Source organism: Balearica regulorum, chromosome 2, assembly GCF_011004875.1.
Source record: "Balearica regulorum gibbericeps isolate bBalReg1 chromosome 2, bBalReg1.pri, whole genome shotgun sequence".
NCBI lineage: Eukaryota > Metazoa > Chordata > Aves > Gruiformes > Gruidae > Balearica > Balearica regulorum.
Window position 1 is genome coordinate 76,609,120 of NC_046185.1, and position 21,302 is coordinate 76,630,421.

The window sequence follows — 21,302 nt, forward strand, 5'->3', positions numbered from 1 at the left end:
ATCTACTTACTGAGTTCACATACACATAAATGCATGTGTGTAATGTATGTATATGTACACACACACAGAGTGAAATTAAGCCCTAGAAGTTGCTGGGAAAAGCAACTTTGTCAGTATTGAGTTCTGCAGAACAGAGACTAAGAGTCGGGATGCGGTGGAACTGGTCTGGCATGACTGTCAGTCTTTTTTGGGGACACTGAGTGTGTGAATTTACAGTGCTGTATGCTGGGGAGAGATTTTTCTGGCTGGTTTTGAGTGTCTAGATGGTAGATGCCCACATCTGAGCCACTCTTCTAAACTCCCTTTGTAGTCAATGGGGAGAACCAGGCACTGCAGTGGTGTGGCTTCTCTGAATTGTGTAGGTTGGAAGGGACCTCTTTGAGATCATCTAGTCCAAACCCTGGCTTCCTCTGACCTCTTCTAAGTAGCTACCTTGGAGTGAGATGAACTGCATGTAAAGAGTGCCTGTTTTTCTTCTCTGATGTGACAGTGCAGGGCGTACATTTCCCCTGTGCCACATACCACATCGGGTATGTGACTTTCTTCATCTCCTATAATAGAATCGTGGTCAGCTCTGGACATAGCCTGGGTGTTGATTTGTTTCTGTGGGCAATGTACTGCAGGACTATAAAATGATGTTGTGTATGGGGACACTTCTGTGCTGTCTTCTCCCTCCTTTCTACTGCTGCCAGTAACAGCCGGACAACCTTGGGGGTGGGAGAATGCAGATGGGACCCGTCTGTGCGTTCCAGCCTTGGAGTACAGGTGTTGTGTGGGTTAAAATCCATCAGTATGTAGGGTTAGAAATTATGGAAGGCACTTTAGCTACATCTGGAGCTTACAGCCTTTGAGGACAAATGTTCCCCTTCAGTGGCTCTTCGTGCTCACATTTAACGCGTATCTAGTTAACCTTCAGTGCTGGTGACGTTCACTGTTTCATGCCTCTGTTAGTCTTATAAGACCTGAAACAGCAGGTTTCCTTTATGGCACCCTGAAAGAACAGGGAAGTAGCTCTTAATGTAGGTGGCTTGGCAAAATATTCTAGTCAAGTATTTGGCCTGCTACCCAGCCTTCGATATGTAATCTTTGGGTGCTGCCAAAATACCATTCTAATTAAGTTGACATAGTTTATGAAGCCTGGGTGGTATTACTTCAGTTTTCTTTCCTGTGCTTTCCAGCACTGTGTTTTGAAAGGGTTGATGGAAGCTGTGTCACTTGCAACCTCACCAGAGTCTTCATTAAGCTGGGATTTTGGTCACCTTCTGACCTTCAGGATCAAAGGGAGGAATATTCTCTTTCTTCCTCTCTCTGCAGGTGCAAGTTAATAGCAATAAATAAATGTACACTAATGCACATGGAACATGTGATCAGCTGGCCAGGCTTCAGCTTTCTGTTGAACATTAACACATTAACCCTTCTACAAAATATTAACCTATTCCGTAAGTTTATTTTCTGTTTTGTTTACACTTAGTTGGAAGAGCTATGCCCTGTTTGTCCCAGGGTGGTGTATTTGCAAGTAGGTCAACATACTTGCTTTTGAGATGTCAGCTTGAAACTGTTTTTCAAAGGCTGAAAAGCATGAGGGATTAAGAAGGACTTTTGCATTTTATATCTCTGTTTGTTTATTTATTTTTTATTAGAAATTTCCAATCTGTATTGAAGAATAGAGCACCAGTAACATTTTAGTTGTGTCCTAACAGTCAGTTAGGCGCTGCTGCGGCACTGATTGATTGCCTGCTGCCTGACTGTAAGCCACCCGTGGATTTGGAGCTTGCATGTTGCATAATACCAGCAAATGCATCTGAGATTACAAAGTGGTCTCTTTGCTCTAAGAAGAGGTTGTTGTGATTTGTCAGTAAGGCAGTGCTAAAATACACGAGGTATCTATGACATCGGTACCTTAAAACTGCAAGTAGTTTTTTGACCGTATTCCATCACTGCTGGTGCTTCATTGCACAGGAGTGAATGAGTGCAGCCTCCAAATTGTGTACTTCAGGCTGGACTGGCACAATTTGTATGTTCCAGTCAATCAAGGGTGTATGTCTTGTTTCTTTGGGTTATCCTTTGTGTTTCTGTACTATATCCCTGTTGAATAGATGAGATTTTCTGTTTGTCTCGAGAGCAACACAGTATTTGTTGGAGTTGCCTCCTTGTACTCTTTGCAAGTAGAAGCAGAATTGACCGTCATCTGCTTGCTTGGGGTTGATGTAGTCCAGGGCTCGCTTACATGGTTGAGTTACTCATGGCTTGAATGAGTTATCGCTTACCAGCTATACTGTGGTAACTCCTACCCAGCTGTGCGTGAGAGGTAAAATGGGTTTGCTTGTTTATTTTTACTGCTTACTACTATTATTTACTCCTTTGCTACATTTCAGCTGATTTGTGGTGTCTTTGAACAGTTGAATTCTTTAGAATAAACCGAATTTGGGAATACGTCACCACAAAATTCTTTGAAGGGTGAATTAACGTACTGTTGATACTGGGGAATGTGTCTCTACTCACAGCATGTAATTTTGTAAGAGGCTAAGCAGAAGGGCTTTCTTTTGAGTGTTCTAACCGTGCGAACAAGAGGCATATTGAGAATAACCTGTGCACTTAAGTATACCTCTTCTGGTATCTCAAAAAGATACCATCTTAGCGAGTAGCCTGCTGTTTGAATTGAAATGTCTAAACTTGCCTTCCAGCTTCAACCATTAATATGGTATTAGACAATATAAATAAACTAGTGCTTATTCACTAACATAAATTATAGATAACTGTAAAAGCCTCTGTCAATTGATTTGCTTTAAAAACATGAACCTTGCTGTCCAAATAAAAGCTTTTGATAATCCTAGTTAATAACTCTTCAAAAAAAAATGTCTTGTACTGAGAGAACAGCAAGTGACACATGTACGCTTACTGTGTTAACTCTCGGTATTAAACCCGGTAAATCATCAAAATGAAAAACCTGTCTAACATCCTTGCTCCACAATAATGTGGTGTGGTTTTTTTTTTAAATCCAGGAAAAGTATTTTAATCTACCTGGCAACTTTGAAAGACAAGAGGGGCCTGTGGATGGTATTGATAGATATCTGCCTATAGTTTTCAGTGTGTGAGTGTGGCTTTTAGTTTTGAGGTCAGCCTTATAGTCAGTTCTGTAGCCAGCACTGTGTTACAAAAACTAGCAGCTTTGATGAGAAGCTGTAGCGAGCCCCCTGCATAGATCTTATTGAGAAGGAAACTTCCTTGTAAAAAGCATCCAAGCAAAGAAAAACAGGTTGTGAATAACTGTAATGATTGATGAATGGATCATTTGGATGAAACAAACTTAAAACGCTTGAAAAACTAATCGGTGAGTCATATGATAAAAGGATTGCCTTTTGTTCTTTGTTTCTTTTTTTTATGTATAGCTTTGCTTTTTGCATCAGTCAGAAGAGGAGGAAAGGCTTCTGCATGCTCTGGAAGATTCTCCTCCAAAATGGAGTGTTGCAGATAAATGAGGGAACAGGGTATAGGTGCTGTAGATGGCTACTCTGTGAATTTGAGAGTCCCTCTGTCACACCTGTGTATATATGTTCCAACTATTTGCTCTCCTAACTTTTGTTGTTGGGGCTGTAAAAGTTACAGCTGTGGGGAGCATTCCCCCCTGCTTTGTCACCTTAGTAAAGGGAAGTTGAGTGAGTCGAGTAAACCTTGCCAGTGTAATGCTTAAAGATAGGCGTGTAGGTTAAGCTGCGTTTTCAACCCGAATCTGTAACGATCTGACTCTTTTCAACAAAAGTGCATTGTACAGAGGCTGATGAACTTGCTCTATTCGTATAGGAGTTAGTAGAAAAAATGTTTTCTGTGTTGTTTAATCTCTGGGTTGGGGGTCTAGAGCCACTGGCTTTCAAATCCCCCACCCTTGTGCGGGAGGAAGGACCATTCACACCAGGGGCAGGTTGAAAGCATAAAGGGTTATTGGCGTGTCGGATGCAAAAAGCAATGTTTTGCTAAGTATGCAACAAAAGCAGACTTTAGGTAAGTTAGTATCATAAGGCGAAAGTAAGTGCCTTCCATAAAATGCGACTTTATGTTTTGTTTGGAGACGTACCTAAATGTTTATCTTCTGTGAGATGCCTGGAAGGCAGCAATTCTCATGGACATGCAGTAGGAAAGGTTTGCCAGCTCCTAATGGCAGTAAACAAAGAAAATGAAAGTTCACAGGTTGCCTCAGCCAATGTAATAGTTTGCTGCCACTGGAAAGGGGAGATCCTGCTCCCTTCCCCTCTTGCTCGCGCTCTCCTGCCAGTCGCGTTGTGCCAGCTGAGCTGCTTGTCAGATCTAAGTTTATTGCACTTGCTTCCTTAGCGGAAAACTAACCCAGCAAAACAAATGAGTTAATTAACACAAGCTGAACTCGTTAAGGACCATAGATGGCACAAAAGGGGGAGAAGGACGGAGTGGCATGAAGTTGCTGGGAGGAAGTGAAGGAAGAAAGCAGAGCAAGGGCTGATGAAGAGAGTGGGATGTCTGTCCTGTTCTTGGCAGTAACGAGCTATTAAATCATCTTAACTGCTGTATAACTTCACTTTAAGTCTTCAGGTTGGATAATAAAAGCCTAAAATAACAGAAGGAAATAATTATTTAGACTGCTTCCCAAAATTACAAAACTTTGGATTCTGTGTTATGAGAAATGTGACTAGATTGTGGAGGGGAAAAAAAAAAAAGGCAAGAAAGTGACAACACAGGATTTTATTTAGTTCTCTGGAAATGAAGAATGTAGTGAGGAAATGTATATACAGAATTAGAGACCATTAGCCCCGGCATGTTCAGCTGAAGTTGTCCTTGGACTGCCTCGCTATGCATCTCTTGTCCCAGTCATGCATCTATGGACCAGCCCTACTTCTGCATATGGCTTGCTGATGGGATCATCTACTACATAGTTCTCTATTTCAGTTTCTATCTAATTAACATTTCGTTTAGACTCGAGTACAGTCTGTTTGGTTGTCAGAGTTCCTGCTTCAAAGCTATGGATTTAGCTATTAGGAGGCAGAAGAGGATTTTCAGTGATCAAGGGAGATAGGAAAACTGCAGAGTTTCATAAATATTTCCAAAGCTCATCATAGGTTTGGTTTTTAAACTGGAATACTTCCTGCAGGGACAAAGGGGAAAATCTTTACTTAAATGGGCTAGGTGCAAAGTAACTATTTTTCTCCCAGGACTTTTTATCCTTGCTGTCAATGAAGCTGCCCTGTCAGGAGGTGAACATGAATTCACAGGCTGTGAGTCTTGAGGAGCCTTTTCAGAATTTTAGGCAGCTTTAGGAGACCAAAAAATGCTGAACTGCATATATTTTATTTAATTTTATTTGGCAAGACTTGAAGTGGGATGGCATCAGCTCTTCTGTGCTTCTTCTGAAGTATGTATCTGTTTTGGCTTTCAAAAGCCTGAATTGCTGTTGCCAAGATTCTTCACTTTCTGGCAAAATTACAATGGCAAATGGCTTCCTTTACAAGGTGTAATATTTAGACTAACAGCTTTGCAATTAAGAATGGCAAAGTGAATTATATTCCCTTTTTTTATAAGACCAGATTTTTTAGTATGGAATCGTGGGAGTGTTTGGACGTAACTGAAGTGCTTTTGATTGATGATTTATATTTTGAACAGTGCTTTTCATTTTAGTGCGCAACACTCACTTGAAATTTTAACTAGAACAATGCTTTGTTTTCAAAGTTGTTCAAAGTATTACTCTAGTTAGGCGGTTGCTCTGTATCATAGACTTGCAAATGCCTTTTGGGTATGTGTGTGTAACAAAATGTGCGTGCGCGTACCAACTCGCGCAAGGCACATGGGAAGAAACTGTGGGATATCTGCAAATACTACCTGTTGCTACTGATCGTTGACATCCTGATGGTCTACTGACATGTCATTCAGTCTTTTGCAGTTGGAGAGTGATGGTGTTCTGGAGCGTTTGGGGAGCTGTTCTGAAGGCAAAAGACCTTGTCTGGAGGGAAGTTGCCCCAAGTATTAGTTTTCAACATGGGAAAACTGGAGACTTTGGGTGTAGGGAGGGACATCCAGAGCTGGGGAGAGAAGCATGCATGTGTTCAGAGTGAGTAAAATGGGGAAGTGTGCAATAAAAGGTTTGAGATGATGAATCGAGTCCTCCGAGTGCCAAACAGAGCAGTGCTGTGTTGTTCCTTGTGCAGGAAGCTGCCAGTGTTGGTTTGAAGTCAGGGTCTTTTGGTTGTACTTGTTTGGCAGCCTGCACTAATGAACCTTTGAGTCCTGCTGACCAAGTGATCACCGTGGAGGCGGAAGGCATCCTCAGTCTCGTAAACTCACACAGTCTCTACCTGAAGCCACCACCAAAAGAGGGGAAACTGCTCTAGAAATCCTTATATGTACTGATTGCTAAAGCTATGATGAAATCTGGTGGCAAACGCACGTGCTGCCAAGGGTGCTTTAGGATCTCATCTCCTTGCTCCAGCCAGCGGCACTTTTCTTTCCAGCCCAGGCTGGTCAGGCTGGCTTCTTGTGAGAAGTTGTGTGGGTCTTGTCCTTGCATGGAAAAACCCATCTGGGTCCTGTGTTTTAAATGCAGCTGGGGACACTGTTAGCTGTCAGGTCTTTCAACTACAGAAAATTCACTGGCATGCCTCATGCTTCAGATATCCAAATCTTATTTCTGTTGTAACTATGGCAATAGGAGTAGACTAGTAAGAAAGTATGTGTCCTCATGCCCTGTGTTGGTGCAGAGGATTAATAGATGTATCCGTTTAACTACCTTATCTTGAAGCCATGCTTCAGTGATATATATATGTGTATGTATATATCTGCAGAAAAAAGCAAAACGCTTTCCTAGATGCTGTGAAGTAGTGGGAAGCCTGGAGCCAGCTGAGCGGACAGTCAAGATCTTGCAGATTGGTCTTTGTGTGGACCAACAAGACAGGGTCTTTTTTTTCCCTCTGCCTTTTCAAGATGTTAAATTATAAGTCCAGTAGAATTGACCTAGACAGTTCTGAAGGTGACTTAGAAGAGAATATTGTGTGAACATGGCTGTTTTAAGACTTTGTTCTAATTTCTTATAAAAATCCAGGTTTGGTCTGCTAAGCCTCATGCTATAGTGTGGGGAGAAATGAAGTGGTGACACTGAAGGTCTGAGAGAGTGAGAGAGGTGTAAAAGAGAGGGAAAGATTTTTAACCTGGTTGTTAAACCTGAGGTCTTGGAGAAAGGTCTTCAGGTAGGTCAAAATTTATGGCTATATTGAAGGTGTTTTTTCTCCCCTATCTCTTCCATAGTAGTTCAGTTACAGAAAGCAGAACATTACAGAAGAAATATAATTAAATACTTAGGACTTGAAGGGAATAGTATTCAACAAAATTGTTAAGTTACCTTTCATAAAAGAGCATAACCACAGTTTTCAAGAGCTCTGGAGCTCGTCTTACACCACTGTCAGGTTAAAATATTCCTTCCCCCCTTCTTCCCCCCCCCCCCCCCCGCCCCGAATTTAAAGACTTTGACAGATGGCACATGTAGAACCTGGAAAACTTCCCAAATTGGCAGAGTGACCATACCCCTGCCATCTTCCTACCGCAGTATCTGTAGGTGCGTGGGCTGCGTGTGCTTCCAGAGCGCTGGGTGACATACCGTTTCCTCTGCTGGGAACATGCAGAGAGCAAGTGATAAATCCAAAAAGCATACCTGGTGACAGGCTTAATTTGCAGTTAATAGATAACTTAATCTGCTGGATAGGTGAGTAATTTGATTTTGACTAGAAACAACTCATTCAGAGCAGCATTAATCTCCAGGGTGCGTACCTGCGATGTCTTCCATGCGGGATGAATATCAAATTTTGTTTAGATGGTGCTTTAATGCTTTTGAGAGACTGAGATGTCAAAAGCTATGTCTAACAATAGACTATTCTTTAGGCTAGAGAATATCATACCAAACCCAAATCTTACGACCTTTGAAACTTGGTTTATCGTGACTGACCCCTTTTCAGGGACCCTGTCCAAGCAAGACCTCTGAAGCCGATAAAAGCACATGAAGTCGCTTGGTTTTGAATGTGCGCAGGCTGTCTGGCTCCGTGCTGCATGACAGTTGTTCTCACCACTGAATGTCCCGAGTTTTGTAACAGTGATTGACTGCATAGCTTGTTTTCTATTTACAATCCTTTGGAGTTTCCCTCCCCCATCTGAGGCGTTTTAGGAAAAGGGCAGTAACTTGGCACTTAAATATCTCTTTGTGATTTGTGCTGTTTAACTTGTATGGAAAGAACATGTAAGTCTGTATGCAGTTATGGTCTCTGAAGAGAACTGACATGCTAAAAATCATGTTTAAACACAACAGCAACGAAAAAGTTGATTTATATTTTCTCTTTAAATCCTAATTTTTTATCTGCTGAACATATGAATTAGTATAGAGTTCTGTCCCTATAAAATTTATTGCTCATTGATGTGGTACAACAGGGCCTTAGACCTTAAAGGTGAGCAAAGGCTTTTTGTATTCCTAGGGTAGGACTACTTTGATAAACTGCTTTTAGACAGACAAAAGAGATGCAATCTTAAATCAGTGTTAATGTGTGACTGACCAGGAATGATATCATCTAGAGATTATTGCTTTCCTCTGTTTCTGCGGTGTTAACAAATGAATACTCAAGAATGTAGCAGTGAAGCAAATGGGTCTTGATAAATTATGCAGTCTTGACTCCAACTATTGTTCGAGGTAATTGATGATCTTCCATTGGCGTAATGGGGCTGTGGCATAAACTGCAGCACGCCCCAGAGTAGACAAATTGGTCTGGTATTGTTTAGGAACATATTTAATCTATCTTGCTATAAGTGAATCAGTGCCTTTTGCTGAAACATTGAGAGAAAGACCAGTATTTTGATAGTCCTAAATAACCTACAGTTAAATTTACAGCAGTCCTGCCTTTTCTTGTTCTCTCAATACTGAAGTGATAATAAACATAAAACTGTTGCAATGTAAGGCTGAATGCTTTTCCCTTATCCCTTTACCTAAACTTTCTTTAATCTGAGTAGCTTTACAGGCTAATAATATACAGTTCTCTTTGTTCTTGATTCATTGTACCAAGTTCAGAACATCTATTCCAGTGGCTTGCCTAATTTCACTTTAGATGTACTTACAGAAAACTGTAGTCCCCAAAGTGAAAAGCTTCTCTTTTCTGTTTGTTTTTTGTTTTTTTTTTTAAATTTTGCATACATCAGCCAGGATAAAAGAGGTTTCCATTAATCTGTGCTTAATTCTCTCAGAACAAACTGGGCAAATGAGGCAAATCTTGCCCTGAAAATGAAATCTGCAGATCCATCTTAAAAACTAACTGCAAACTTTTAGGTCTGCAGTGGGAGTTAGATGGCTGTAGACCACTCTTTATATGTCTAAAGACTAACAACCGTACAAGTTGGGTATTATGCCTACAGAGTTAGATATTTGAGGTGGTCTCTTCCCTGCCATGTGAATCCTGTAAGATTTTGGTTTTAAATTTAAGTAAATGCTATGGAAAAAAGGTATCTAGAATAAACAACTTGATTTATGCATGTTGGGTTAAATAGATATTCAAACTTGCTGTTGCCAAAACTAGTTTCCTCCCAAGGTAACTGGTTGTATGAATTGATCCTAGAAAGTTGCTACCTCAGGAAAACCGCAGAAGCCCAGTAACTCTTTCCTGGAAAGAAACCCCCAGGAGTTTGCCTGCCTTTCTGATAGAGGAGGCGGCTACCATACCTCAGCCAAACTTGGCCTGGAACTAGATAAAATAAAGCTTCCTCAATGAGTGCATGGTTTACGTGGACCATAAGCTGTAACTCCTCCAGGAGCGGTTTTTCCAAGAGTTCTTTTACCCTTGTCTGTGACTTAACTGTCCCATAAATCTTACTGGGAGCTTTGGTTTGGTGACAGTTCATGCCTACTGAGAGCAGTGGGTAGCCTATTTAAAACTAAGACTTTTGTTTTGAATACATAATTGATAATTAACAATAAACAAGACAGGAGCTTGCTTGTGGTAGGAGTAAAAGTTCTGGCTCTGCTTTGCAGTCCACTCTCTCTCCCCCAGTCACCCTTTTTTCATCTGCTTGGAAGTGACATCACTTGTCTTATACTGCAGGGATGTCTCCAATGAATGTCACTGGTTGGGAGAAATGCTAGGACCAGTAAATAGTGCTTTATATGTTTATATGCTTTTAAGTTTTTTTTGTTTCCTTTGTTATGAGGCAGCAGCTAAAATCACTTTCTTGACATTGGCTTAATACTGCCTTTTCTTTTGTATTTATGGTTCTTTAGCCATATGCACCTCTAAATATGTTTGCAGTAGATTTCTTTTCAAGCTCAATCTGATCACGGAAGCGATGCTTAAACATTACTTTCCTTGCAAAGTTGCTGCTGATACTCAGAGGAGGAAATGCAAGACCTGAATGCAGATTTGCATGGGACGCCCTGTTTGATATATTGCATGAGAGAAAAGGCAGGTGGGAAGGGTTTAAGGGAAGAAGAAATTGTGTAACTAGGTTTTGAAGGCTAATGCTGCATAATGATCTTGATCTTACGGATCTTTTCCAACTTAAATGATTCTATAAGTGGTTGTCATCTTAATTAACTCCCAGATTTCAGTGTTTTCTTTCCACAATTGAAAACATAGCCTCAGTTGGCAAGAGCCAATCTTCAAATGGTTAGAGTCTAAGTGCGAAGAGAGGCTTGCTTTCTTACCTGGACCGTGGAAGTAAAGGAGGAGCCATCTAGCCTGAGAATAGTTATATTGGGCTTTTGAATGAATTATCAAGTTGAACGTGTTTTCTAGGCTACAGACAGCAAATGTGCAGATTTGCTACTCTGAGTTGATGCAAATCCTCGTCACCTCATCTTGCTCTTCTCGGTCTTCCCCCTCCAACTGTTTTCAATAATAAGTTGATTATATGTCTTCAGTATGGTTTCTGACAGTTTGTTTGTACTCTGCAGGTCCTGTGAAGCAGTAGATGTAATTTGAAGAAAATTTGAAGAAACAAATGGCTTTAGCTGGCTGCCCAGACTCCTTTTGCATCTTCCTTATCGGATAGTAAGTTATAAACCTGCATGTTCCTGTCAGCTTGTAGCATCATATTGCTGTGTGCCAGTGATTGACTGTGCATTCAAACTTTTCATCAAACTGCTAATAGCTGTCTGGCAATTCTCTGGGTTTTGCTAATGTTTGGGAACAGAGCCTCTGCTACCATCCTCTATTCAAGACCTGCTGCTGAAAACATTGGGTCGCTAATGTATACTGATTAAGATCTGATATCTGTCCTCAAAATAGCCAGTTCATACTTGGAAGAAGGCACTTTTTTTTTTTTTTTTTTTTAAAAAAGGGGGGCAAGCTATGATACCGGTGAAATGCCTTGTACCAAAAAGTATCAATGTTTGCTGAATGCTATATTGGTAGGAACAAAGGCAGAGATTTTTACACTTGGTTAGATCCTGTGTTTGTTGAGTCATTATGCTGTATCTAAGCAGCCAATATGGCATATTACAAAGAATATATTACAAAAAAAAATTCAGCTCAATTCAAAGGTGCTAGGCAAAAATGAACTTAGAAGTTCTCTTTTTTCCTTTTTTTTCTCTTCTTCCCTAGGCAGTCGTGGTTGGCATAATGCATGCTTTGTATTTTTTTTTTTTTTTTGGAACTGCAAATTCGTTATTTTGGGCATGACCTGTTTTTTTGCCCTTTTTCCTCTTGCTTTCATAGTGTGCTTGCCACGCTAAGGATTCAATTATGATTTTGGGCCCTGCAGATACACAAATAATTAAACAGAGTATCATGTGACATTGAAATGTTTTTCTCTTTCTCCCAAGAGAAACATTACTAGTAGTGATTACTACAGTCATGCTCCTCATTTGAAAGAAAAGCAAAAAACCAAACAAACCCACCACCACCAATCCCCAACAAATCTCTCTAGGATTTAGACATCTGTTTCATAATGTGCCAACTTACAATTTTTTTCCCCAACAGGAAACTTCAAATTAGTTAAAAGACTAATGTTAGTATATGCTGAGTTGTCAGTTGAATGTACATTAACGCTTTTCCTGATTACAGGAAAAACATAACAGTTCCTTTATAACTGATTTTGCAACTATAAAAATAGAATGGACTTTGACAAATCAGGTGTCCTGAAAATCTGTCACTATACTTGAATCTGTGTTTTTAAAGGAATATGTGAATAGATGTGCCTGGACTTTGTGATTTTGAAGCGCTGTGAAATTATGCTTCAAATTCTTTTAGAGCATCACCTGAGTCATGATGCAAAGCTGAGGGAGAGGAGAGCTATGTAAGACAAACTTCACATTGTAGGCAGTCATTTTTGAGCTGCAGATTCTTTACTGGATGTCAAATTTCCTCATGAAAATAGTGTCTTTAGTGGTTCATAAGCAGTAAGAATGTGAATTTTCCTTGGTGCTTCCCCTTGCTCTTACAAACCCTGTAGATAATCTGATTTAATCTAGGACAGTCAACAGACTAGAAGTGTCAAAGCAACACGGATGACTTAAGGTGGTTAGAAAGTGACTCCCTGTTAATTATTTTTGGTCATAGCTTACTGTGTGTTAAGCCAGTTACAAGCACTTAGGATAGTTAAAGACTAGCTTTGGAAGCCCATTCACAACTACTGTGCCTTCTGTCAGAAGTGAAGTTCGCATTAAAAAAACCCTGAACATCTGTTTTTCCACCCCTACTAAATCTGACTTAGAAGCTTTCATCAACTTGTCTTTCAAATTCGGCTACAGTGCCAGTATTGTGTTAGTAAAGGGCTGAAAGAAGGTTAAACTAAATATGCTCTAGATTAGATCATGAAGAAGTATTCTATTTTTTTCAGTACATTTTCTGACTTAATGTGAATGGAAGGCTACGGAGAGCATTCCTCCAGAGTCCCCAAGGTTGGGACCTTAAAACTTCAGTCTTTAGAATAAATTGACGTGTTGGAGTTTGGGATTATGTTCAAAGCAGACAGCAAGAGAAATGAGAACCTGGATAAGTGAATATGCACTACAGAATATCCTTTAGGATGTCTTGTTGCCAACTACCCTCTACCCTTCCTTTTCTGGTTTTTGGGGAGACGAGCAAGGTACAGATCTGACTTTCTTACTGGGCTCTTTGTTTGCAATGTTTGCTGCTTTCAGAAGCTTTTGGGTCGTGTTTTAGAGCCTTTTATTTTTTTTTTAATTTTCTTGGGAGTTAGCACATAAACCAGTCACACTGAGTGCATTGTCCTAGAAACAATCTCTAGCTTTGTGGAAAAAAATCAATACTACCTTTTAGTGGCTTTCAGGAGCCCTTTCCAAATTCTCGAACTCTTCAATAAAAATCCAGCAGTGAGAATTGGCAGTGTTTGTCTTCTGTTCCTGGAAATTCAGAACATAGTCCCAGAATTTCTCAGAAAAAATGGGATGATTTACTGTGTTTCCGTTCTTTTGCAATCTGTAGTCACAACAGTATTTATGTGCAGTGACTTGAACTCTTGGGGAAGATTTAGTTCTTTAACCCTTTGATGCATGAATTGTACAAGTCTCAATGACTTAAATAACGGATGGATGTTTTTTTCCCCTCAGTTTCTGAAGATGAAATTGTGGACATGCAGGAATGTTCTGTTTATCCTCTATTTTTTACCTTCCGTTTATTTTCTTATAACCAAGATGCAGGCATGACTTTATTAATTATTGATAGAGTTTGTTTTCAGAGAGCTGAATTCTTGTTAGAGAAAGGACTTGTTCACATCATACTCATCCTCTAACTTGGCATAAAATGCAATACAAGCACTGGGTCACAAAATAGGGAGAAAAGGGAAATTGCTTTCTCCTATGTGTACAGAGCTGTGAATTTCAGGATTGCTAATAACCCTCTTGACCAGATAAGAGAACAGAATATTGCACATCACACTTGAGAAGCTCTGTGCACTTCAAGAGTAGAGAAGTAAATACGTAAGAGAATTAATAAGTTCGAGGCTAGCTACTGTAATAAAAGTCTCCTTTAATGATGTCAGATTTGTGGATGTGAAGATGATGTACTGCCATTACTACAACAGTCACATTTCTTTGCCCTCAGCTGGAGGAAGAGCTAGGTACAGGTTCTCCAGGTTTTAGTATGGCAGCTTTGATCTTTGTTTTCCATAAAATGTTATAATAAGTTAGAAGACACCTTTGGAGGTTGTCTGATCCAAGTCCATGGCATATTGAGGTTATACTTGTTTTTGTAGGTTGCCTCCTCTCAGTGAGTGTGGTTTTTCAGGAGATTTGCTTTTTACCTTTTCAGGGGTTGTTTGCTTTGGATAGTTAGAGCGTTTCTGTTTTAGCAGGGGGAAAAAAAATAAAAATGATGATGCTTATATCTCTAATTCAGAGTTACCTTGGTGGATGCCATAATCCTCATCTCTATGAAATCCAAAAGCCTTCTATGTGACTTAGTCTTATGTCTGCCACTTTGGAACTGAACAGTCTGATACTGAGTGTTAATAGGTATACGTGCTACTGTCATGCTGAATAAAATGTCTTACGTTCTAAAAAACATAACATGAAAAAAAATCAGTTGCAAAATTTGTCCAGTTGGACTGAAAACCTACATGGGAAGGTCTGTCAAGACCAACGTTTTGGCCCTCATTGTCTGCCTGACGCTGTTCGAAAATCTTTTTTCACTTAGCTATCGACAGTTGTTTGTCGAGACCATAGAGATCTTTCTTCTGATATGTGGTGGGTTGACCCTGGCTAGGGGCCAGGTGCCCACCAAAGCCACTCTATCACTCCCCTCCTCAGCTGGACAAGGGAGAGAAAATATAACAAAAAGCTCACGGGTCGAGATGAGAGCAGGGAGAGATCACTCACCAATTACTGTCATGGGCAAAACAGACTCAGTTTGGGGAAATTAATTTATTACCAATTAAAATCAGAGTAGGATAATGAGATATAAAACTCCTCCCTTCTTCCTAGGCTCAACTTTATTCCTGAATTCTCTACCTCCTCATCTCCAAGGAGCACAGGGGTATGGGGAATGGGGGTTGCGGTCAGTTCATCACACGTTGTCTCTGCTGCTTCTTCCTCCTCAGGGGGAGGACTCCTCACACTCTTCCTCTGCTCCAGTGTGGGGTCCCTCTCACGGGAGACAGTCTTCCAGGAACTTCTCCAACGTGGGTCCTTCCCACGGGCAGCAGTTCTTCATGAACGGCTCCAGCCTGGGTCCCTTCCACGGGGTGCAGACCTTCAGGAACAGACTGCTCCAGCATGGGTCCCCCACGGGGTCACAAATCCTGCCAGCAAACCTGCTCCAGCATGGGCTTCTCTCTCTATGGGGCCACAGGTCCTGCCAGGAGCCAGCTCCAGTGTGGGCTTCTGAGAGGGTCACAGCCTCCTTCAGGCATCCACCTGCTCTGGCGTGGGGTCCTCCACAGGCTGCAGGTGGATGTCTGCTCCACCGTGGACCTCCATGGGCTGTGGGGGGCCAGCCTGCCTCATTGTGGTCTTCTCCATGGGTTGCTGCAGAGGAATCTCTGCTCTGGCACCTGGAGCACCTCCTTCTTCTCCTTCACTGACCTTGGTGTCTGCAGAGTTGTTCATCTCGCATATTCTCACTCCTTTATCCTGGCTGCTGTTGTTCCACTGTAGGTTTTATCTTCCCCTTAACTCTGTTACCCCAGAGGCACTACCACTGTTGCTGATGGGCTCGGCCTTGGCCACTGATGGGTCTGTCTTGGAGCCGGCTGGCATTGGCTCTGTTGGACATGGGGGAAGCTTCTAGCAGCTTCTCACAGAAGCCACCTGTGTAGCCTCCCCACTACCAAAACCTTGGCACGCAAACCCAATACACAATTTTTAAGATTCAAAATAAGCAGCGGCTTGCTTTATTCTCATTAGGCTTAAATGTACAAGGACGCTGCTTGTATAGAATTTGGCCCAGAGTTTGGGTTTTTCATGTTAACAGGGCAATATGGAAGGACCAGAGTGCCCAAGCTGGCTTTCAAAGTCCTTGGGCATAGCTGAGTGAAAAAACCACCAGAGGCATTATTGCATCATTCTTCTACATATTGTATGAAGAAATGAAGCTGAAATGTTGCTACTGCCAATGCAGAAAGTCATCAGATTTGTGAAATATGGTGTCAGTCAACAGATACTTTGTTGACGGTGCTCATGTTTTAACAGTTTACATGCATGTGGTGTAGAGGGTTGATGGACTGCAGAGACATAAAGTACAAAGCAGTGAGAACATTAGTGAATGTTTTTACAAGACATGTTGCCTCTAATACGAAGTTATGAAATCTGTCTCCCTGAGTGCAGACTGCAAATGTTTTTTACAGATAGAGTTGATGCTGCTTGGTAGTTCTTGTTGAAGAGCAACTGGAGCTGGATTTCTAGCCTCTATTTTTCTTGGAAAAAAATCTGTTTAAAAAATTGTCCCAAAAGCAATTGCTTTCACTCACGTTGAAGTGTGGTGCTTACCTCCTAAAGAGGCCATTGCAAGTACACTTGCCCTCACGATCACATGTCATGAGAATATTGTATATGAAGCAAAAGAATGTCAAAGAAATTTGTATCTTACACTAAGCTTTCATACAGTTGATTAGTTTCCCCTCTTAAAAGAAATACCCATCAATTACTTTTTTTGCTGTACCAGTTTACCTTTCTACAATTCCCATCAAAAGTCTGTACTTAACTGTTTGCACTTCTACTTTTGTATTCTAATTAATTTACACAGAAGTTGGTTGGCAAAACGTGAAGTCTTTTTTGAAGGTGAATGCGAGCAAGAAATTTCAAGTACCTAGGTCTACATTTTTCAATTATATAAGATTTTTCCACCCACCAAAAAAAAAAAAAGACTCAAAGGACTCTAATGGTCCGTCATATCGTTTACTACTTACATTACTAGTAACAGTGAGGAGGAAGAAAGGTAGATGTTGTAAATCAAGTGAGGAAATTACAAGTAAAGAAGCTTAATTTTGCATCTTCCTGTTAATGGTTTCATGCTCATGCTGGAACAGTAGACTGAACGTACCATTGAATCTTATGTCATTATATACAAGCAATCTCTTAAATTTGTCCATTGATACAGCTTCAGTTTTCATAATGTTTAAATCTGCAGTTTGCTACTTTTTTTTACTTAAGGCTGAGGGGGGATCTTATGAATGCATATAAATATCTGAAGGGAGGGTGCAAAGAGGACAGAGCCAGACTAGTCAGTGGTGCCCAGTGACAGGGCCAGAGGCAATGGGCACAAACTGAAACACAGGAGGTTCCTTCTGAACATTGGGCAACACTCTTTCACCGTGAGGGTGACCGAGCACTGGCACAGGTTGCCCAGAGAGGTGGTGCAATCTTCCTTCTTGGAGATACTCCAAAGCTGTCTGGACACTGTCCCAGGCAACTGCTGGCCCTGCTTGAGCAGCTAGTGGACCAGATGACCTCCAGAGGTCCCCTCCAACCTCAATCATTCAGGGATCCTGTGAACATCAAAAGCAACGGATCTCTTCAGGTTCTGACTTGTGTGCAGCATTTAAGATGCCACTTTGAGACTATAAAAACGGATGTGTTGATAAAACCAGGCCATTTTCTAGTGTTTTCTCACAAAACTTCACCAGACTATTCTGAAGTAATGTATTCGGAAGTAATGGTAACAATCAGTTTAGCAGACTGTAGCACCAAACTGAATCCTGTATATCTTTTTCCTCATGAATGGGATCATTTCCAAATGAGTAAATATTTCAACAAACTGTTTACCAACTGGTTATTTTGGAGAACTACCAGTATAAGTGTTTCCATGTTAGTAACAACTCTCACTTAACAGAAGAGAGAAGTTGATGCACCGGTCCAAAGACAGCTTCATACTTCAAATGTTTGTGTAAATGTAAAAGAATAGAAAGCTGAAATATAAGAGAATGGAAGTATTATTTTAATTGCTTTCTTATAGTCAACTGGAATTATGTTAGTGATAGTTTGGGAGGGGGGGTGTTTTTAATGAACCCTCCTCCTACAGATGTTTTGTGCTCTGCATACGAGTAAATAACCACCGGAGAAAATTATTTTGTTTTTTAAGAGGAAGATAAGATTGCTGTGCATTTGGAGCTGTCACTTTTCAAGAAAGTGCTGCGGCTCGGATAATTCTTAGTGTTGCTGTCCATGCCAGTTGGCTCAGACAGGCCTTTTCTATCCTTGGAAAAGGCCGGAGATATAATGTTGTCTTATACTTAAGTATTTCCAAGAAATATATCTAGATACAGACCTTGCTAAAAGTTATACCCAGTAGATTTTCTGGCTTTACAGAGTCTAAAGGAAGACTGTTTGATCAAGGGAGGACAGTATGTCATAAGCACTTACGATTTCTTCTTTTCTTAAGTTAAAGAAGGTGAAAAAACCCACAAACAACCACCCCACAACCAAAATCCTGTGGTTGTGCATGAAGTTGTTTAAGTGTGATCAACTCTGAGAGTTGATCTTTCTGTTTCTAAAAAGAAACTATGGGTAGAGTTTCTAGACTTCTATTGTTAATGTGATATCTCATGGCAGGGATCATTTTGTTTCTACACTTGCAGACCATCTAGCTGCAATACTGCAGCTGAGTCCTGAACTGAAGCTGCAGATTCAAACAAGAATGGATAGCCTAAACCCACCATGGCTTCGGTGGTGGATATGCCTTTTACTTTGTAAAGCTAGGGATGGATATATCAAGTCCGCCTAGCACTAGCTGTGACTGGAAAAGATCCTCACCTGCTTCTTTTGCATCCTCTAAGAATTTTTCTTTCAATTTCTAATATAATGCAGTCTGAAATGCTCTTTCAAAACTTCTCCCTAGGTTCCCACAAAACTCTGCCACTTTTTGGGTGTATCTTTCATGCCTAGCATCACACGTACGTTCCCTTCATGGAGATGTGGAATGGAGAGTGTGGCACAGAACAAGGACTTTGTTCTTGAAGGATTGGCTTTGCTTTTTCAGGATGGAATTTTACCAAATTGATCAGCTTTTAGGAATCCTTCATGTAGAAGGGGCCAGATTATTGGTATTAATGGCCTTTTATGCTAGATAGTATTGATATTTTAATCCGAGGCATTAAGATACTGTGTTTTTCTTTCTGGTTTTGAAAGAACAACAAGCAACCCGAGGTAAAACACAAATGCCCAGCAAAGCTCTCAGGCTTTACTGCTATTTTAAGATAGCTTTGGCTTGCGTACTGGTAAGACGAGTGTGCATATTTGAAATTCTAGCCTCTACAATGAAAAGACAAGCCCTCGGAAACAGCCAGTGGTTTTGGAGCATACTTGTCCCTTGCAAGCTGAATGTTAAACAATGACTTAAGACTCTACTACACACTGGCTGTAGCTCTTGATGTCTTACACACTGGCTCCATTTTTTGACATAATTTTGGCAAGTGGGGGAACCTGGCAATCCTTCATGCTAGAGGCCTTAGCTCTAATAAAGCGCTTTAGTTATTAGCACAAGTAAATAGTTGTCCATTTGTGCTTCATTAATGCATATTAGTCATACAGTAAATACTGTCATGCTGGCAAGTTCCCCGGAATACTGAATACTTCTGCACAGTTCAGGAGGGGGTTTCTGACAAAGTGGTGTTGGCACCTTTCTTGAAGAAGTTCTTGAAGCTATTAGTGTAGGAGAGTGACAGACCATTATTCCAGCTCACGTGAGTTTTTGTAAAACTGATACTTCAGTGGAGGCAAAGAAGTATTTTTGATTAATTTTATGCTGCTGCAGTAGGGCCTTCTAAAGTTAGCAGTTAACTTTTCTACAGTTGTCAGCTGTATCTGAGGCAGATTGCTTTGAGCTGTAGGGAGTACCAATGAGGTGCCTGCTTTTCTAATGAAAATAATTAGATACTCTAAAATCCCATAAGATTGTCCAATATTGTGAAATTTTAACTATATATTTGAAGAACCTAGCATGTGCAACAGTATGAGGAAATCAAAAGGCAGCACAATGACCCTTGATCTCTCTAAGTGTTTCGGTTTCTTGAGAGGTAAGACCCTTAATATAAAGAGTATAAAATTATGAGCTGAAATGTGAGGTATGACTTGTTCTTTGGAACAGCCAGCATAAATTTACCAATTGCTTTTTTTGGCCTTTGTGTGCCCGGTAATGACTTCCAGGAGGACTTGCTCCGTAATCTTGCTAGAAACTGGGCAAGCTGGACAGCTTCTGGTTCCTCGTATCCTCATCCTTGCCCATATTGAAAATGAACGTGATTTTTTTATGCCTCTGCGGTCATCAAGATCCTCCTCTGATCGATGACTTTTTTTTAAAGATAGGAGGGCATAGCCTTGCAGTGGTATTGGCCACCTTCCTTAGCATCCCATCTGGTCCCAGGGACTTGGTCCAGTTAGCTTGCGTGATGCAAACCTTCCTTTGCTTGTGTGATGCATAACCTTCTGTTGCTGTGAGTAATGGTTCAGTATCCCAGATGCTGACACTATGCTCAAAGAAGTGGGAGATGTGAGGATGAACTTTACTAGGAAAAACTGAGGCAAAGAAATCATTGATCTTTTGTGTCCTTAGCTGCTGGGTCCTGTGCACAACTGAGCACTAACTAGACCAATACTAGCCATCCCTTTGCCCTTGCTTACTTGTAGAAGCATTCCTTGTTTTTTTTCTTGGCATTCTTTGCTTGCTTTGGCTTTTCTGCTTGGGCAGTATCTCCACATTCTTTCTGCATAACCTCTTCCTGCTTTGACCTTCTTTGCATTTCAGCATTTGATCTGAGGCAGGAGTTGCCTGTCCATTCGCTCTGGCTTTCTGCCATTCCCCTGTGACTTTCTGCATGCCAGGATGGACCATTGAGCTTTAAGGAGGCTGTCCTGGGAGATGAGCTTGTTGTCCTGGGCCACTTGGTCCTTCAGAGCAGTCTTGCATGGGAACCTGTCAATCAGATCCTTGAGCAAGTAAAAAAATCTTCTTTCCTGTGGTCCAGGACTGTAATTCTGCTAGTAGTCTTGCTCCCTTTTGCTTACTCTTGTTACCTTCATCTCAGTATGGCATCAGGCTGCCATCAGCCTCTGCTTTCCTAACTGGCTCTTTCCTTTGTCCATAAGTGGGCTTTGCTAGCTTGTTGGTCAGAAGAGTGCTCCCTGGTTGGCACGCTAAATCACTTGTGATGTGAAGCTGTCCTTAACCCACACCAGAAATTTTTGTAGTGTCCGGTGCTGGCTGCAAGCTGGAACTGCACTGTTTGTTTGTGAGTGGGTCAGAAATGTGATTTAGCTGATTCGTCTCCAGTTTCTCCCATCCCATGCACCTGGCTGCAAAATGAATTTGTTTGGCCTAGGCAAGACAGGTACTCTGAGCTTTCATCTTCTGCAGGATGACGAGTGC

The 21,302-nt window shown here is 41.0% G+C and overlaps 1 protein-coding gene across 4 annotated transcripts in view; it reads left to right on the plus strand.

Annotated features, from left to right (window-relative positions):
- GRB10 (growth factor receptor bound protein 10) overlaps nucleotides 1-21,302 on the plus strand; it is a 149,690-nt gene that overhangs the window by 26,313 nt on the left and 102,075 nt on the right. For all 4 annotated transcript variants that reach the window (XM_075744748.1, XM_075744747.1, XM_075744745.1 and 1 more), the window contains exon 2: nucleotides 10,937-11,033. The gene's annotated coding sequence lies outside the window, so the exon portion shown is untranslated. The remainder of the gene's footprint in view (nucleotides 1-10,936; nucleotides 11,034-21,302) is intronic.